The sequence below is a fragment of the Brachycentrus maculatus genome, unplaced genomic scaffold (genome assembly GCF_059751285.1).
Source record: "Brachycentrus maculatus isolate JH-2025_06_01 unplaced genomic scaffold, ASM5975128v1 h1tg000011l, whole genome shotgun sequence".
Taxonomy (NCBI): Eukaryota; Metazoa; Arthropoda; class Insecta; order Trichoptera; family Brachycentridae; genus Brachycentrus; species Brachycentrus maculatus.
In genome coordinates, this window is record NW_028280765.1 from 627501 (window position 1) to 648770 (window position 21270).

General features: G+C 31.9%; 1 protein-coding gene and 1 long non-coding RNA gene across 2 annotated transcripts in view; one reads left to right on the top strand and one right to left on the bottom strand.

Annotated features, from left to right (window-relative positions):
* LOC148313455 (tRNA dimethylallyltransferase-like) overlaps positions 1-21270 on the bottom strand; it is a 343114-nt gene that overhangs the window by 188946 nt on the left and 132898 nt on the right. The gene's annotated exons all lie outside the window — the stretch shown is intronic.
* The window catches only part of LOC148313457 (uncharacterized), a 31576-nt gene continuing 29680 nt past the window's right edge, over positions 19375-21270 (top strand). The window contains exon 1 of the long non-coding RNA XR_015837717.1: positions 19375-19417. This is a non-coding gene — a long non-coding RNA (uncharacterized LOC148313457). The remainder of the gene's footprint in view (positions 19418-21270) is intronic.

The window sequence follows — 21270 nt, forward strand, 5'->3', positions numbered from 1 at the left end:
TATATATATATATATATATATATATATATATATATATATATATATATATATATATATATATATATATATATATATATATGTATATATATGTGTACCTATATATTGTCCTGTGTAAAGTACCAGGGCCACCAACAATGCATTAGTTTGTCAAATGTGAGATTATTCCTTATCAACAAGTCACACTAAACGGGATTAATTTACAATGGTTGATTCACCACAAGGAAAGAACAATTGAGCAACTTGTGTGGTATGGGTGCCATATCTTGCGGAATGCTAATGCAGCTTTTGAACTACGTTTAAAATACTGAAGCGTACATGCTCGAGTTACATGAAATTTAACTGGTATTTTAAAAAGGTTTAAAATCACAATGCAACAGTACGTAAAGCCAACTGATCGACTCAAACGCGTGTTATATGATATATGTATGGAATATACCGACAAACCCAGGACTTGCTGGTAGATTACAACAAGACAAAGCATTGATATTTAATATTTTCAATTCATACATGTATTCGGATCAAATCAGCCGTCTAAATGACGGAACAATGGTCTTTGTAGTATCAAATAATACCACAAGTATATGTTATCAGCTATATTTAGTTGTTCATATTTATTTAAAAGTTTTTATAATATATTTATGAATATAATTTATTATAAATAAGTAATGATAAACTAATAAAATAATATCTATCCAAAGAGATACCCGTAATAGAGCGTACTGCTCGTGTTTACGGTAGGAGTTCCCTTTATAAACGATTTTGCAGCCTTAATTTAAAATTGAATTAATTAGCAGAATTCAAATAAACTTCAAACTGTTTTAGAGTAAAAAAACACACGTTAAACTTTAACATTATATATTTGATATCAAGCATATATGTAATTTATAAAGTTTGATATTTGCATGCTGGTGTAGTAATTATCCTGACGAAGAGACTAAATTAAAATATACACGCTAAACGTCGATAACATTGTAATTTTTTCCATTACTGAAAAACTCATATTCACTGTAATGGGAATTAAGTTTTTGACATTTTTATGTGTTTAATTCGTATGCGATATACACAGATATTGAATTTTTTTTCTTTCATTGAATGTCATATTATGATATGCCATAGTTTAGAGCTCTGCATAAAAATACTTCATAAAAAGTAAGAAGACGTTTTATGACAAGTCATACAAACAAAACAAAATTACATATTGGACGGGTTGACAACAAAATATTTATTTACTCGTACAACACAGTAGTGACATGGAAAAAAAGAACGCCGATGTATAACTATGTTCATAATCTATTAACGTGGACGCGTAATACACGATATTAGAGATTTATTTCAAAGAGAAATTTATTTTTAAAAGTTAATATACAAACGGAAAGTTTGACAGTTTGTCATCAGCTGCTCGCTCACACGGCATGGGCTGGAGTTTGGCTATTCGGTGTGTTCCAAATTACCGCGTATCCATGTACGACTAGCAACAAGTCCCGAAATAGTTTGACTTTTCTGATGGCTTCATTTGAATATTTGGACGTAGCAGAGTCCCAAAATAGTATCAGCAGTGCGAGAAAGTAACGAAACGCTTTTTATCTTCACCCCAGTTTACTTTGATCTGTATTACAATGATAGTAAGGTTTTTGTCTAATTAACCGAACTATAAATGTGTGTTTAAAAAAAAAGATATATACAAAAACAATTGAATCTTTCTGCAATCAAATAATAATGGATAACAATTTCTATATCATATTTTTCACTTAACGGAAAAAAATTTGAGTGGTCCAAATAAAGATTTCCATCACTCAAAATCATTTTTTTAATTGAGTTAATCATAAATAAAATTAATGATAAATTTTACGCCACCTTGAATACTGTTTGTATACTGCAGCTGTCTAGTTCACCAATACCTAATATGATTGGCGTACGACGCCATTTGCATAAATTATAGCATCTTCCGATAGGATGATTAATATTGCCCCATTCTGTATATAACGACATAATATTTTTTTGTTTATATTAATAAGTATTGAAATATTAAATAAGCACACAAAAAATAGAATTATGAATCCTGAAACCTATACAGCATAACGTTTATAAGATTATATATTTTTTTAACTTGATATCATTTTTGCCTAATAATGTGATAAACACATTTCTTAACAAACTTAATAATGACAAATAAGTCGTTGACACAAATGAACTTAAGTTAAATTAAGAAGAATACGTACGACTTTTCAAATGATTAAAATATTCGTCCCTTTTGCTTGTCACACTGAAGGGAGCTGTAGTTAAATTGGGTAGGCGTGTTGGAAGTGATAATTAAAGGGATTGAGGATTAAAAAGAATGTGAAGAAAAAAATGAAATAAATCAATGCGTAGAGATCAAGAGCTAGCTTCATTTTAATCCGTTTCAACTAAGGGAAATCCACAATGATAGTTTGGATTATCTCGTGTAACTAAACTCCTAATTAACCATTACGCCGCTTCCCGTAGGGATAGGCAGAGAGAATAGCCAAAGAGAATAGAATGCCAAACCAATCTGTCTGTGCAAACAATCTTCGCCTCTTCTACATTCTACATGCATCTCCTCATCCGTAGCCGCCGAAAATTCATACATGCATTTCCTCACACAGGTTAAGACCTGACTACTTTCAAGTATTTGAAATACTTGTCATGCCAAGTTTTTCTCGATCTTCCTCTGCTTTTATTACCAACCACATTCGGCTAATAAATTTTAAATATCTCGTTTGAATTTTTTTTTTCAAAATTATACATATATTTATTAATAATGTATACTTATATCATTTGAAATTTTTGTGTCAATAGTTGTGTAATATTTTTGATCAGTGAAGCCGGCGAGACAGGATCGATTCTCGTCTCGATCCAAAAAAAAAATTAGATGTTATCTACGTGATAAAGATTGATTAAACCTTAGCTTTATTTCAAATAAATTACAAAATAACAACGAAAAAATCGGTAACCTTAATTTCCTACTAATGCGATTCGATTTCCGGTTTTGCGGAAGTCATTAGACGTAAAACTTCAGAAGATAAAATTATTTATCTACGCAGAATGTAGATACATTTATAATTGAGGCCCAGACAACGAGATCTTTTCTTTAGACAAAAGTCTAATGCAGGGGTTCTTTACGTTTCGAGGTCCGTTGGCCCCTTTTAGGTAGTAACAAAGGGGACATTTTCCTCAGCTTTCATCATCAGCCATTAAGATCCATTTAGGTGCCAGAGTGAGAAGAAAAACATTCAATTAATATTACATTTTAATTATTATTTAAACACCAAATTGAGATAACCCTTATTTTGTGCTGACTTGGTCAGATATACATAAAATAATATGGTATAACAACTACAAAACATAGTTTTTTCAACATATTTTTTATTTGACCAGTGACCAGGTTTTGTCGTTGCCGACAGCATCAGACTGACAAAACAGCACTGACATAGACAAAATTTAATGTTATATACACACATAGACAGGGGTTGAAAACTATGATTTTATCTAAGTTTTTCTAACAAAATTTATTTTAATTGAGAATAATAACATTTAAGTAGAAGGAAAAGTTTTAGGTTTGATTTTTATATTATTTTATTTTAGAAATGGATTTTTTAATTTAAATTAGACAAACCAACATTTTTACATACTAAAATTAATTTCTAAGTATTTTTTTATATACAAAATCATACTTAAAAACCTTTGCCATAACTTATATGAAAGTATAATAATAATACTCTACTTAAATTCATTTAATTTTACATTAATTTATTATGTTAGAAAAGTTATACAAAATATTGGTGTTTAACCCCGACCTCGTTTTGAATATAAAATTAACTTTATGGAATTTTTCCTAGCCTCCCACCAGTCTGATGATGTCGGTAATGACAAAACCCGGCCACTTGTCATATAAAATATATGTGGGAATAACAATAAATTAATTATTTTATTTTATAAAATGCAATTCCACCAAGAAGAGTCTGTTCAAATTTGGTCGGATATATTATTTTTTATTATTATTGGAAAAAAATATATAAATGTATTTCTTAAAACCTGAAAATTGATCTTTAAACCCCACAACGATATTAGAAAGCTCATAACGATGACGGTATTATGTCACAATAATACCGTCTAGCTTAACTTCCTTCTTGAAACTTCCAAGAAAACGTAATTAACTTCTCATAAAAACGTTATGTAAACACATTTACGAGAATTGCGTTTTCTGAGAAAAACCAAATATCTGAAACAACTTTCAAGACATTGTTTAAGGCCCAACATATCGCTCACTCCTTTCAAGAACGTCATAAATCAAAATACTTGATTTTTCAGGAGAACGTTTTTAAAGTTTAAAAATATAATACAATGTATTAAAAATTAATATCAAGACACTTATTGAACTTTTTACTGTGCAACAGATCTTTTTGGGTAAAACCTGAAGATTTTTTCTCCATTTGAAAAATATTTAGTATATTTAAAAAAAAAAAAACAATATCTTTTCTTCAAAATGCAAAAACAACACTTTCTGCCCTGTAGCGGGTAAATATTAAGTTAAAAATATGCCGCTTTTGCTGAGATATAGTACATTTTCTGGGCATTCCGAAAATATGCACAACTGAAAATTGACGAATTTTGATTTATGACGTTCTTGAAAGGAGTGTGCGATATGTCAAATTGCATCTTAATTATAACCCAGGTAACATTTAAAGTAATTGATTTTTTTAAACACCCTATTTGTATTGAAAATATAAGGTTTCTTCGAAATAAAAACATGGTTTTGAAAAGAAAAGAGATATTGAAAGGTATAAAGTAAAAAAAATCAATCAACATTCTAAAAAAACCAACAAAAAACACAACAGTCGTATTTCAATATTTTACATCGGGCGTGGGGTGAAGACCGACTCTGAGCGCAGTCGGACGCTAAATGAATCCTATTATTGCTAGTAAGGCCTTAATGTTTAATCGACTCAATTAAAATTATATAAAATTAAATCAAACGATAAAAGTACTGAAATATATTACAAGATAAATTAAATAACAAAAATTAATACATTTTATGGACCAAAAGTACCATATCAATACTTTTATTATTATATTACTGCTTATTCGTAAATATTATTGTTAAGAAAACATAATCGAAAAAAAAACATTATTTTCTACGAAATCACCAGAATGTTAAAATTAAATAAGAATTGGAAAGTCCGTTTGATAACACAAAGCAATGAATCTACAAAGAAATCTCGAATAAAAAACAAAAAACAGAAGTGGGTGGCAATTAATAATAATTACACTCTTGTATCTGTCACAAGAAATTAAAAGATGTTATCAAAAAGAAAACAGGGAGTTTTCTTTGTTTCCCGCGCCTATAAAGTACCTACGCACGTGTCACGTAATTTGTAAATGTCATCTTTTAAAAAATGACGGCGACGAAGCCAAATAAACAAGCGGTCAGATCACTAACCAGACCAGAGACCGGGTGTAAAGCTCGGTCTACACCGGCATGCTCGTACTCAACATAAGAAAATACCGGTTTAATTTTCCTCCAAACAGTTCTTTTTAAGCGAAGAAGATAAACTCAACGTGTCCTCACATACGCACACTGTTCGCACTTTGGCAAACAGCGTTAATCTTTGTATTTTTTCAATATGTAAATTAAGAGACATAGAAAGAGATAAACAAACAAACTAATAAACTAACCATCACGCCGCTTCCCCGCAGGAGTAGGCAGAGAGAATAGAACGCCACACCACTCTGTCTTTGCAAACATTATTCGCCTCTTCCACGTTCATGCGTTTCCTCATATTTACCCGACGATTATTACGACTCCTAACCTGACCACTTTCAAGTATTTGGCATACCTGATCGTGCCAAGTTTTTCTCGGTCTTCCTCTGCTCTTTTTTCCAATTACATTCGCCTCATAAATTTGTTTTACCATTCTTTCCTCACTCATTCAACAAGAAACACCATTTTCTTATCTAATATTTATTCATCATGAAGCAATGATATCCTCATCGTGAGCCCCTCTATTATATTATCTGTATTCCATTCAATATATTTAGCTGCTAAATCAAAGAAAAAAACGCAAAGCTAAGATAATAAGCATCACCGATAAAATTACAGTAAGAAAGTGGTAACTGTGTTGAAATGGTTTGGGCATGTGAATTAAATGAGCGAAGAAAAGATAGTTAAATAAATTTATGAAGGGAATGTGGTTGGAAGACAGCAGAAGAATACCGAGGAAAATTTGGCATGTTCAAATATTTCAAATATTTGAAAGTGGACAGGTCAGGAGCTCTGCGGGAAGCGGCGTGATGGTGAGTTAGTCAGTTTTTTTCCTTTATATTTTTTACAAAAATGTTAGCAGGTAATATTAGTATATAACCATATAAAACGTTTATCACATGCATGTGATAACATTCTGTATACTTTTAAGTTTTGTGTGAATAGTGCTTTGGAAGTGACGGGTAGTATTGTTTCCATGCTGTGGTAGTGATTGTCCTGACGAAGAGATGGGTACGTCTCGAAGCCGGTAGACTTCGGTAAAATCTCGGTAAGTGGTTATATACTATATTTTTGTAAAAAAAAAATATAAATGTAAAAATGACTAACAACAAAGTTAATGCTTTAAATATTAATAATTCTTCTTCTCCGTCTTAATCCTCATTGCTGAGGGTTGTGACCCTTGCAGAAGCAATGACTCTTCTCCAGTTATCCCTTGACTGCGCTGCACGTAGCGCTCCAAATTAATAATATTGAGAATATTAGTTTTGTTTAATAATATTCGCATATTAATAATATTGAGAATATTAGTTTTGTTTAATCAAAGAACTTGGATCGCAGGAAAAATCACCTTGGTTTTACCGTTGGGTGCAGATAGGGATCAAAACAGGAAAAGAATGATGCATTTTTCACATTTAAAAAAATGTAACGGGACGGCAGTCGTTCGACCTCCGAACTCTGCAAATAAATCTACCGGTGTGAAGCGGGCTCAAGAGATAGGGTCGGTATCTACGAGTACTATCTACCGCGAGTAGCGTCGCCTAGCGGGGCATCCCCTCGACGCCGACGCCGACGCCGCGGTCACCGACCCGCCGCGCGCGGTAAACGACGTCGCAGCGCGTAAAAGCGCGGGAAATGAAAATGAAGCGGGGAATTTACATAACTTGCATTTTGTGTTTATGTTATTATGCGGGGAGAATTTACACTTGCTGCATTGTGTGTTTATGGCAGTGACATTTTAATATGCAGACGAAAACTTGCCGCCAAAAAAGAGTAGGCGACAAAAATTGCGTTAGTCTATTTCGGGGTAAAACTATTAAATAACTGTTTTACTGGTATGTTTTTTTATATATAATAAAATCATTTTTTTGGACTTAACTTCCAAGAATTAATATATATGACAAATGGTGCATAGGGTACTGCATCGTATTGACGAATTGTTATTTTGATCGTTACTTACATGAAAGCAAATGTGATCACTCCTGCGCTTCAGAGACCAGTCCAGGGTAATATGAAATAAATACGAGAGTGAAAATCACAAATATTTAGATATAATTAAGCACTTTAATCTAGTTTCGCTTTCTCAGACGATTTCCAATCATTTTCGTATGCAGAGTACTTAGACCCTAATGGAAAAATATTGTTGGCATTGTTCGAAACTTAAATTTAAAAGATAAAAACTATAAAGGAAATATTTAGGACACACACTAATTGTATATATATATATATATATTATGAGAGCTTGGCAAAACTCCAAAACCGTTGGTATCCATAAATTCAGCAGTTTGACCAGAAATGATCCTGGATATCACCGATATATACTGAAAGAAATATCACCGATTAAATAAGAACTTTAAAATACATACTTAATTACATACTCAACACAGGCCATGCCTAAAGAGCCGTAATACGTATAATAAATGTGTTTATGAAATGAATATGTATATTGAATGTATATATGTATTATGAAAATAAATAAATAAATAAAATAATTATATATTGGTTAGTTAAATAAAAACAGTTGAAAAACTGGGCAGTAAATAAAACTTAGTGTTTTGTAAAAAAATACTGCAATATGTAACTTATTTATTTATAAAAGAAAAAAATTCATATAGTTTGGCCATTTAAGTAAACGTGTAACTCATTAAACTTATGTTTACAAGAGGTTCATAATTTGCATGAAAAACTCCTTGTAATTTTTATACTATTGCCCCATAACATTATTTACTATCGAGCGAGCATTTTCACTCGTGAAAAGCATAAAAGTAAGAAAATTCAAAGAAAAATGGTGTTTATTCTTAAATAAAAATAGGTTTGAAGATTAGGAAAGTATTGAAAAAAATATACTTATTCCTTTACGAGAAAACTAGGTATTAGATACGCGATGCCCAGTATCATTAAGATATAAAAGGCAAATCAGGTACTTGAGCTTTGATGTGTTACTTGAGCCCAGTACAAAAAAATTAATGAACGTATCGACATGATTCATTGTTTCCCTTACAGGTGACACTTATTGTCACGATTTTCGATCGATACCACGATCTAAATATTTTTTTGTACTGGGTTCAAGTAACACATCAAAGTTCAAGTAGCCTCGTTCTACGGTGCGTGAAAAGGTAATTAATAGTAATGATTTGAAAAGCGAGTAAATTAAAAAATATATGTGATGAAAGGAGATTGAAGAAGAAGAATAATTAATAATTATATGAGTAACTGAAAAACCAGAAATATTAAAGGTAAAAATCAAGCGATGAAAATACATGAATACTAAAACGGGACGCTCAGAAATCATAACGAAAACATTATGTAGAAAAAGATGTATAGATAAATAATTACACAAGTAACAACGGCTTACTTACTTAAGGAGCCGTTTCGCAAATAGATTTGGGTATAAGCTTCTTTCTAGATCTCGCGCCAATTGTTCTGCGCATCTGCGGACGTCTTCTGCTCTATATTTCTAGCCGTTGCCGCCACGATAGGACCCTCTTATTCCACCTTCCATGTGCCTAGCTAAATGGTCGACATACTTCAAATTTATATGTCAAATAGTTTGTGTGATTTCAGCAACAGTGGTTGTTTGCCTTATCAACTCATATGATTTTCGGTCTCTCGAGGAGAAACCTAATATTGGTCATTCCTCAGCCAGTTTTGATATAACCTTGCCATGTGAGAGTCCACGTCTGCGCCCCATATGTTAATACATTAAGTATAACAACGATAGTACAAGAAAAACGACACTCGATATGATAACGAATACCAAGAAGATGAATGAATTACAATAATACAAATAAGAGAAAAAGAGGAATAATAAATCATAATAATCAATAATAGTAGCTTACACATAGTGCTGAATTATCAGAGACGTTAAGAAGAAAAAAACAAAGTAATAAAATGTAAACAATCCTTATTGAAAAATAATAATAAAACAAAAGTTAAATGAAAAGTACAGTGAAATAAAAAAATATAAACAACATGCTTGTAAAATCACCTTTAATTTAGTGGTAAGTTCAGAGTTTTGGTCAACGCGTAAGAATGAAATTAATCTTCACAAAGCAGATGCGTAATTTGTTTTTCACTAGTAATAAAACGAAAACAATCCTCATTGAAAGATAATAATGTAACAAAACTTAAATGCCAATTACACTGAATTAAAACACGCTTGTAAAATCACCTTTAATAAAGTGTAAATTTCAGACATTTGTCCAACGCATAATAATAAAATTAATCTCCACAAAGCAGAAAAAGCACGGGATGCGCAATTTGTTTTTCCCAAGTAATAAATCGAAAACAATTTTCATTGAAAAATAATAATGTAACAAAAATTAAACGCCAAGTATACTAAATTAAAAAAAAATAACAACGTGCTTGTAAAATCACCTTTATTGATGTGTAAAGTTCAGACTTTTGGCCAAGGTGAAAAAATGAAATCAATCTTCAAAAAGCAGAAAAACGCGGGATGCGTAATTTGTTTTTTCCAAGTAATAAAAACGAAAACCGTCCGCCTCCGTAGTGTAATGGTCAGCACGCTCGGCTACCGTTCTGGAGGTCCCGGGTTCGATTCCCAGGGAGGTCAAATAAATATTAGTGATTTTTTCACTGTAATATTTATTCAATATTACCCTAGACTGGTACCTGAAGCGGAGGGCTGATCACCTTTCCTTCATGCGTAAACGATCAAGATAACACTGTGTTTATATGACTCAGTGCCCTATGCACCATTGGGGTGCAAATAAGGGTTTTATTATTATTAATAAAACGAAAACAATCTTCATTGAAAAATAATAATGTAACAAAAATTAAACGGTAAGTACACTGAATTAAAGCAAAATAACAAGATGCTTGTAAAATCACCTTTAATTAAGTGTAAAGTTGAGACTTTTTGGTCAACGCGTAAGAATGAAATTAATCTTCACAAAAGAGATGCGTAATTTATTTTTCCCAAATTCCCCGAAATTCCCGAAAGCTTTCGTCGCCCGCTTCATGAGACGACCTTCGGCCCACGCCTACAACCTTCGACCTTGAATCAAGCGTTATTTACGCACAAAACATTACGGTATTTACAGAATATCTATTACTTCGTGAAAAAACAACAAAATATTTTCATTTATATTACGTTGACGAGACTGCGTCACCGATCAATGTTCGTAATAAATACGTTTACCTTTTCACTTTTTTTTTGCCAATAATAGTCAGTTACAGACAATCGAAGTGTCCAATTAAATCAAAACGCCAATCCAACAGACAAGTCTACTGGTTTTATTGGTAAAGAATAAAATAATTATCTCGTACTCCCGTGTTTTTTTTAAAGCTTACAAGTTCTGTGTTGATTTTAAAATTAAGCAAACATTTTTTGAGTCTACTAAGTTGTATTTATATTGTAACAATTGTTTCGCCTAGTTATGGCATTTTCAAACGAATGTGAAGATCAAATGGACTGACTTTGTAGCTGTAGTCCTTATGTAGCTATACAATTTTTTATTTCAGTTTTACTGAGTAAATACCACTTTTTCTTAAAATCTACAGTGACACATGTTTCGATGCATTCCGTATCATTTTCAAACACCGTTATTTATTTATTAAGTAAAACTAAAATTAAAAATGGATAGATTTTACCACAAAGTGACTGCCGAATCAATTAACTTAGGTACAAGTTTTGTTATGAAGTATCAACCTATCGTCCAAAAATACTTGCAATTTTGACTAACATTCCTTCCTTGAATCAATCTAAAATTTTACATACTTAGGTATCTTTACTTGAAAAAATAAATAATACAGTAGAAAACAATACATTAAAAGAAATATTTTTCAATCTGTATACGGTAACGTAAAACTACAGGCCCAAGCAGGCAAAACTTTCAAGCTTTTATTTAAGGCTGGATATTCGGTAGCCCGCAACATTTTTTTTTAACCCAGGTAACTTTTAACGTAATTGATTACTTTTCTTCCTAAAACACTGTTTTTGTTTTGAAAGAAGTTTTTCTTCGAAATAAACATATGATTTTGCCAAGAAAACAAAAATTTAAAGCTTAAGAAAAAAATTATAAAAAGATTTTTTCAATAAATATTCTAAAAAATTAAAAATTCTTATAAATCTTCAAAAAAAATGTGCGGAGAAACGTTTATCTTCTTGCGCAGCTGGTCACGTTCAGAATTTGTACGTTTGGGATCTCAGCCTTAAGTTCACTTAATTATGTAATTAAATGAAATATTAGCTGCATGTACATATTTTTTAAATATTTTTTTATTCTTCTTCTAACCCTTATTTGCACCCAATGCTGCATTATGCACTGCATCATATTTACGAAGTGTTATCTTAATCGTAACTTATATGAAGGCAAGGTGATCACTCCTGCGCTTCAGGAACCAGTCCAGGGTAATATTAATAAAAAATCAAAATCCATTTTCAATCGGTAAGTATTGTATTTAATATTTTTTCAGATATATGTAGAAGCCATAGAAGTGTTAAAACAGTGGCCCGAAGGCAGCAAAGATTACAAGGCGTGGTTCGTAATACCAGAGCGGACTGTCCGATAACGGCCAACGCCGACACCGGCCCATATCGTTACCGGGAAAGGGCGCTTGTGCACTACACGGAAACTGTCCGGCAGTCCGGTTTGGCGTGGTCCGAGTTCGCGCGCACCGTGATCGCGCACCGATCGAGCGCATCGATCCGGAGAAAGACGGACAAATGCACAAACCAATCGTCCGTTTTTTCATGCTAACCGGACGGCCGGACAGAAAAGTTCCGTGCAGTGCACAGGCGCTCGAACGTGCCCGCCAGCCGCGGCTAACCATTCCACAATTCACCGGCAATAATTCTACCATTGTTACGCGCAGATTCTGATCTCGGGCCGCCGAGTTATGCAAGTGATTGACATTTGAAAAACCGGGTTAATTCATAACTAAATTTGTATTACACGCCTAATAATCGAGGTATAATACAGATGAATTGCCATTTCGCAACTTGCGAATTGGCTCTATCCAATTGGGTCAATATTAACGCAAACTAGAAATATGAGAGATTTGCAATATTTACTCGTTTTTATCCGAACGTATTAACGAAATGATAAATGTTCGTGATTTATTTTTTTTCTAATTGAAAAGCATTGTTACTCTGTAATATGGTTATATAACACTCTCTTTATTAAATACAGACATCAATATTCAGTTAACCTGATGATGGAATGGTTATTCCGAAACTGGTAGTCATGAAGTAGCGTTTGAAGTGGTATTACGCAAACCGAAAATTTGTCGAAAGAATATAAGTTATTTCTTCACAGCACCACTATTTTTGACTTATATTTGTGTTTTGTACTGAAATTTCTTGTTGGAACTGCATTTTATTATATTATAATATAACAACTATTAATGGCCAGGTTTTGTCGTTACCATGATACCATATGTTTTTTTATAAAATTTTTAATTACCTTACGTCCGAGTGGCTCTGAAATCTAGTTACGACTAATGCAACACCACTTATCATGGTCCTACTTAGGCTTCAACTTTATGAGTTTTAAAGCCTATACCTACTCGTCAGTGGATTTACTCTTTGATGTTTAAAGTTACTAAAATAGTATGTAATTCACGAGTGAGAATTCTAGGCAAAAACACTAGCTTTCCCGCTAAAGGCATGGATTTAAACATTTCTATGATTCTAAGTTAGCAATGAAGTAACTAAATTGAATGATTTTACTTCTATAATTTGACTTGTGATATGAGCGATTAAATTAATACAAATTGAATGAATGTAAGTAGTGCGGCGCTGATGTTTCACTGCCTCCTATATTTGGTTTTTAAGAAAATTATCTAACTGCGTACTGATTAGCATTACAAAAAGAAGAAAAATATTGTGTTGAACATAAAAAAATATCTACGATGAAATAGTCAAAAACGAAACTCTTTCCCCGTAAGTCAGTGATCCGCGAGGGGGATTGCTTTGGGAAAATGTTCAGCAAGGCAAGTTAACAGCATTCTATAATTACCACCATCCGCTTTGAGTAAATAATGCTTCCAGCTAATATTTATTTTCACAAAGAATATAATTGTGTCTAGAATGGCGGCGCCAAAATGTGCCAAATTTATGAGCTCTCGGGAACGCGACCTTGAACGGCGTGTGCTTCAAAGGCGTGCAAGGTGCCCTTTTGTAAGGTTAGAGAGAATTAAAGACATTTCTAGAACATTACCGAGAAAAATTACAACCGAGTATTTACATAATTACATAAAAAAAACGTCTACTCGATATTACGTAAAAACACTCAGTGCGTCGATAATTTAAAATATTGACGAAGTACTTCATTGAGTCGAGAAACCAATAATTTATTTTTAATATTTAAAAAAAAATTAAGTTACTTTTATAATATTCCCAATGAGTAATTTCTAGCAGACAAGATTTAAGGTTAACAAGAGTGAAATACAAATAAGAAAGTTTTTTTTAAACAACTAACGCAGGGCATGTTGTAAAATATAAAACAATAAATATGCATGTATGGTATGATAAATAGGCATGTAAAAACATACGGTAAGAAGCATGATTAAGAGAAAATATAACAAATCGCTAACACAAATATAATAACGTTGATGAATTTATTTTATTTATTGTTTCGGCATTAACTTTGTGGTAAGACATGTTACAATGATTAAAGAAAACACTTCGTTTTTTACCACTTGAGTTTTATTAGACTACATGTTTCAGAAGTTAAACTTCCATCATTCTATATTATATTTTATATTTTAATTATTATACAGACCTGAATGATGGAAGTTTAACTTCTGAAACATGTAGTCTAATAAAACTCAAGTGGTAAAAAACGAAGTGTTTTCTTTAATCATTGATGAATTTAATTAAGTTTTATTTAAAATATAATTTTTAAAATGTAATAATTTTAATATTTAATACAGTGTCAAGTATTTATAAAGAAAATTTAAAACACATGTTTAACATTTATATTCATGCGTATAAAAGTAAAATACACATTTTCCGAATTATGCTGTAATAAAGACATTTATTTTTGCAAAATTAAGGATTTTAAAAATCATAGAATTTATGTAAAAAATGGTAAATACTGTAAGAAATATTGTAAAAAAATCATTTTCATTTGTTACAACTGTTTAGTATGATTCAATAATAATAAGAATAATAAAAATAAAACAAAAATATATATATAGGGACGTTCAAATGATATAGACATGGAAAGGAGAGTGAATGCTGGGAACAAAGTGAATGGTGCACTGAAATCAGTTATAGCAAATAAAAACCTATCAGTGGAAGCTAAACTGGCAGTGCACAACGGAGTCCTGGTTCCAACTCTATTGTATGGAAGTGAAACATGGAGTTGGCAAAAGAAGGATGAAAATAGACTGAATGCAGTCGAAATGCAATCTCTCAGAAGAATGTGCGACAAAACGATGTATGATAGATGTGCGAATAGTGAAATAAAGGAAGGAATGCAAAGCTGAGATAAGCATTATCGATAAAATTAAGAAAGGTGTGTTGAGATGGTTTGGACATGTAGAACGAATGAGTGAGGAAAGAACGGTAAAACAAATTTATGAGGCGAATGTAAGTGGAAAAAAGAGCATAGGAAGACCGACAAAAACATGGCACGATCAAGTATGCCAAATACTTGAAAGTGGTCAGGTTAGGAGTCGTAACAATCGGCGGGTATGTATGAGGAGATGCATGAACGTGGAAGAGGCGAAGAATGTTTGCAAAGACAGAGTGGTGTGGCGTTCTATTCTCTCTGCCTACCCCTGCAGGGAAGCGGCGTGATGGTTAGTTAGTTAGTTAGTTTTTCTCAAATGGTATAATGTTGCTTTTAATTAAGTAGTCGGGTATTCCAGCATCTCATGGGAGGTAGTACGACGCTATTAAGTACCATTACACTGGTTACAGATGTGGTTATTTTTTTACTGTAATTTCAAAACGAATGAATTTATTCAATGTGTTTATTATGCAAATAAAACAATTATTTATGATTAGCACTGCCATTTTTTGTCAGAATCTAAAAACGATACAAATCATTTTATAATAATATTTATGATAGGAAAAAATCTTAGTAATAAACTGCGAAAGGATCGATCTTAGAAACATTTAGAAACAATCTGGTAAGTTTTCCGGAAGTTTAAGAACATCAATATGTAAGTGAATGGAAAAATCTTAGAAATTAACTAGGAAATGATAAATTTTAGAAACATTTAGAAACGATCTGGTAAGTTTTCCGGAAGTTTAAAATGCGAGTGTATAAATAATTACAAAAATGAATAAATAACAAGAAAACTTTCCTGGAAGCTATATTAATTTATTCTCCATGATTTGAAATTCAGTAAAAATACAGTTGGCATTTTCATTGAATATTCCGTTCAAACAATAAAAGAACACAGTACCTACTTTTATGATCTACGGAAAGTACGCCCTAATTTTCCAGCATAATATTGTGATATGAAACAGGGCACCATATTCCACATATAAAGTACATTTCTATGCTAGTGAATGTACACATGTTGAATTACGTACAGGTAGGTGAATAGTGTAGCAAAAAGTAATCATCGTCATTTGATATAACTGTAGGTACTCATAAAAACGGATGTTTGTTATTTCGTAATGCTCTATTACAAAACAATATCAGCATTATCACAATGTGGTACGCAAAGAAAATAGGGTATTTTCACGATTTGTTTATGTTAGCTAATAAATGAATATTAAAAAAATAATAACCATGATCTGATGTGATCAAATCTCGCCGGTTAAAATCATCTTTGGCTTCGGGTCAATACTGAAGGATGCTGCTACTCTTGAGGGATGTTTCGATGCGAATGTACGAATACTCCCTTAGTGACATTTTAAGGGAAACAGATATCTATGCAGTTTGAAATAAAATTTATGTTCGCATAACCAAGGTTACAGTAAAAATCAATGGTTTTGTTCCGTTCATTTATCAATTATAGTACAAAATATTTTGGAAATACATTAATCGAAACAATGAAACTTTTTTCGGCTTCTCTAAAATAGGTTCTTTATTAAATACAAGATATCACTCACTCCTTTCAACAACGTCATATTTCAAAAATCGTCGATTTTCAGTCGTGCATGTTTTCGGACTGCCCAGAAAATATACTATATTCCAGCAAAAGCGCCATATCTTGAACCCAATATTTACCCGCTACAGGGCAGAAAGTGTTGCTTTTGCATTTTGAAGAAAGGGTATTGTTTAATTATTTTTTTAATATACTAAGTAATTTTCAGATAGCGAAAATCCCTTCAGGTTTTACCTAAAAAGATCTGTTGCACAGTAAAAAGTTCAATAAGTGCCTTGATATTTATTTTTAATACATTTTATCATATTCTTAAACTTTAAAAACGATCTCCTGAAACATCAAGTTTTTTTTTATATATGACGTTGTTGAAAGGAGTTGGTGATAAATTAGCGTCGATTTATCTACTTATTAGTCTTCTGTAGACATATACCTTATTGTATAATAACTTTTGTGCATACCGACTTTGTCTTTTAATAAAAGTAAACATTTGACCGACTTAAATTCTACGAAGTCACACGTCGTAATATTTTTCCACTGCCTCCTTTGTATCGGCAAGCAATGTTGTACTCAAACAGGTATTAAGCTCTAGGTGTGTGTGTAAACGCCAAAGAATTTCAAGAATTCATAACAAATATTACATTAGAACTCGATGTCGGTTTGTAATCAATTTAATGAAGTACGCCATAGGGTACGCAGACCACCGTTCACTAGCTGCAAATATGACGAAGTCAATTTCCCAACAGGGGAAAATAACAGACATTAATCTTCGCGACAATTATCATTATTCCAGCGATACTGAATGACACACTTTCCAATTCCACGGCGAAAAATATGAAAAGCCACAGACGACAGCTGTCAGTCGAGGCAGAATTGGCGCGAAATTCTCCCGCCAAAACGGAGCAGTTGTTGTTACTTTCGCTAAACCTTGAAACGCGCCAATTTACATTTTACGATTATGGAATGTTTAACCTCAAAACTTCGGATCGAGTTGCCACGCTCAAAGTTGATGCGTGACGTAACCCGAGACCACAGACGCGAAGTGAGGCGAGGTCCAGAACGCGCGGACCCGTGTTGATGTTTCTTTACCGAGAACCGTCCAACAAATGGACAGTTTAGCTTGCCATTTCTCGATTATTTGTTACGGTTTCGTAGAAAACATTATGTTCTGTTCCAGATTTAATATAGATTTATCAGAACGGATGGCAAAATTATTTCAATTTTGCTAAAACTAATCGAAAACCAAATATCAAAAAATATATTCAATATATTATTTTTACTTAAGCTCTAAATTAAATCGGCTCTCCAAACTTAAAACACAGTAAGGGACATTTTTTGTAGTGCGTTTTTTTTTGCATTTTTGGACTAAGTAGAATCTAATCTAATCTTAGTGCAAAGATGTAAAAAAAGCGCACTCCAAAAAATGTCCCTTACTGTGTTTTGAGTTTGGAAAGCCGAAGTCTGCCTGTTAATCTTCTTAACTTGTGCTTTATTTTATACTTGCTGTTTACTTTTAACTCATTTAACATTTGTGAAATTTTGTAATTAGATTGTTACAATTACCTGTTTTATTTGTTATTCATTATTGTAAATGTATGTATGTTATTGTTCTGTTAAATTTCTAAGTAAATAAAAATAAAAAAAATAAAAATAAAAAAAAACATTAAGATTAAGATAGTCATATGTTGTCAGATTTTCTTCTTATAGGTAAATATAGAACCTTAGGAACTGGCACTCAATAAAAAGTAAAATGCATTTTTTTAATAGAAAAAACCCGCAAAGCATCTCTTTTAGATGCTTGTCTGCAGGTAGGATAGTGAGGATAGGGATGGTAAATATGAAAAATACATCACAAACACCCACACCAATAATAAAATAATTATAAAATATCTATGAAAAAAAAACTATTGTTTTTTTAAAATAAGGTACGCAAGATACTAATGGTATCACTTGTGCTAGAAAGTAGACACTGAGGATAAAATGCCAAAATTATATAACACATCGCTTATGCGGCATTCTAGTCACCTCTTTGCACCTCTACAAAAGAAACAGTATTATTCTCGAGTGTCATATGTATGCATAATAAAGGAAAATCATTTAAATATCTAAAATAAACATCAACATTACCTGAAAAACTATTTTACTTAGAATTTGTACCAGGAAAAATACACACATAAAAAGATCATGTACATGTTCTTCGGAGGTTTTTATACTTACTGACGTATTTTATGGCGTATAAATCTAAAAATTTCAAAAGAAAATTGACCGATTTTCATAGTAGTACCTACGTTGATAAAATTTGATCCAACATTTATGGTGAATAGTTTACTATTTTTTTTCATTTTTTGATAATATTTTATGAATATATCATTCTAGTTTATGGTTTAAAAAAGTACGAAAATAGTAAGTTACGATCGCCTTAAAGGCAATTTTTAAAAACATCAATAAATACTGGGATTATTTTTACCTCGGCAGCGCAGGTGACAAATTGAATTAATGCTAAGTACCTGCGCTATTAAATTCGCGAAGGCTAGCACGTTTAGTGGCGAATTTAATACTCGACACTGGTACAATATTGCGTCTTTAATGAGAACAACCCTGTGTCCTTTAGAAGACGTCTGTACGCGAAGATAATAATTTGATGACATCTGCGTATCAGAGTGCGTGTACACGAGTACGATTTTGGCGGGAACATTGACCGGCCATGGCCGCCGACGTTTTGGCGCGAATATTACGCGGGCGCTATTAGTTTGCATACGTTGCGCAGATGGCGTTAGCGTTCAAAACAAAACTTATTGAAAATATTATTGTTATGGTTCATTACCGATCATTTAGACATAATTGCACGAGTTTTTTACACACAGCAGAACAGACACAATATATTGCATGGTAATATTTTAATTTCATTTTTAATATTATAATATATACTATATACATTATAACTCAATTAATGGTTTCGTTTTGCATTAATATATCATTTTATCTGAGATTTATAGGTTAAGAAAATACGCATAGTTTTAAATAAACATATAATTTAAACGCTCTATCTTGATTACGTTGTTACATACTCACAACGCAGTTATTAATAAAATAAAATAAACTCACTAAAAACAAAATTAATTAAATACTTAAGGGCCAGTATTCGTTAAGTCGAAACTTAATTTCTCTCTAACACATTTGTGACATTTTACGTAATTATATACATATATATATATATATATATATATATATATATATATATATATATATATATATATATATATATATATTGTAAAAAACAAAAAATATCCAATATGCATTAAAAAAATTTAATTAGCAACGTAGATACTCTACGCGTTTTAAATAAAAAATGTTATTTAATAAAAGGTCGAATATAAAATAAATCTTAAATTTTATACTTTTTGCTAATGTGCACAATAAAATTTGAAATGTAAAAATAAAATGTATAATCTCATAAGGTAAATATATACATAAAACCAAATAAAAGGGTCTCTGTTAGCTAAAAGCTTTCTCCATCTAACATAGATGGCTGTTGTAAACTCATGTACCGTATAGTGAGATTAAGGATACATCTAGGAATTCCAAAAATTTGAGTAGTATGGTTGTCAATCTTGGGTAGAATGATGAATGTTGCACGTTTGTAAAGTAATCACTCAACCAATTTACGACAGGCCGTAAGCTCTGTAAATGTCCTGTCTTCTAAATTCTTCTTCATCTATGTTGAGATGTCAAAAACTGTTATGTCTGTTTGCATTAAAAATCTTCTTTTCATCTCACCAATAGATAGTTTCAAAAACATAGATGTCTCTAGTATTTGGACACACTCAAAATATTTACAACATTTTGAGTGTGTCCAAATACTTGTTCACAAAATCTGGATTATCTCCGATGAAATTACAGAAGTTATTTTCATATTATTTTTTGAATCTCTAGTAAAGTTTAGTGATTCAAGAACAAAGTTTCGAAATTGGCTTATATATATATATATATATATATATATATACAGAACTTCCAAGAATCAGAGTAGTGTGGTTGTCAATAATGGGTAGAATTGGTGAATGTTACACGTGTTAAAGTGATGACTTAAACCAGCCTATGACGGTCGTCAGCCCCGTGAATGTCCAGACTTCCATATTCTTCTTCATCTTTGATGAGATGTCAAAAAATAATATGAAAAATAACTCCTGTAATAATTGGAGATAATCCAGATTTGTGAACAAGTATTTGGACACACTCAAAAATATCCAGACTTCCATATTCGTCTTCATATTTGATGAGATGTCAAAAAATAATATGAAAAATAACTCCTTTAATTGGAGATAATCCAGATTTGTGAACAAGTATTTAGACACACTCAAAATGTTGTAAACAAAAAACAATACTTAAATGTTTTTTTTTTGTTGTATGATAATGTTGCTTGAATTTTGATATTTAATAATCTGATTTACCTTTCTAAGTTTGTCGAAATATTGCCCATTTTAGGAAGGGTTTTTTTTTTTAGTATAATAAAATTATGCAACATACGCGTCTGTCTCTTTCGCACGCACAGATGTCCAACGTAATATCATTACAATATTTATCCTTTTCCGGGCACATGACATTCAACTTGGCGATACGGCCGTCCCGCTCTCGCTCGCTTGAAAATTAGCGATTTTTCACTCGCACGTAGCCTTCTAAATAGCTTATCTCTCTTTCGGTCTCCACAAAAAATGGGCTATTCGATTTTCCGTTTCGCTCTGATA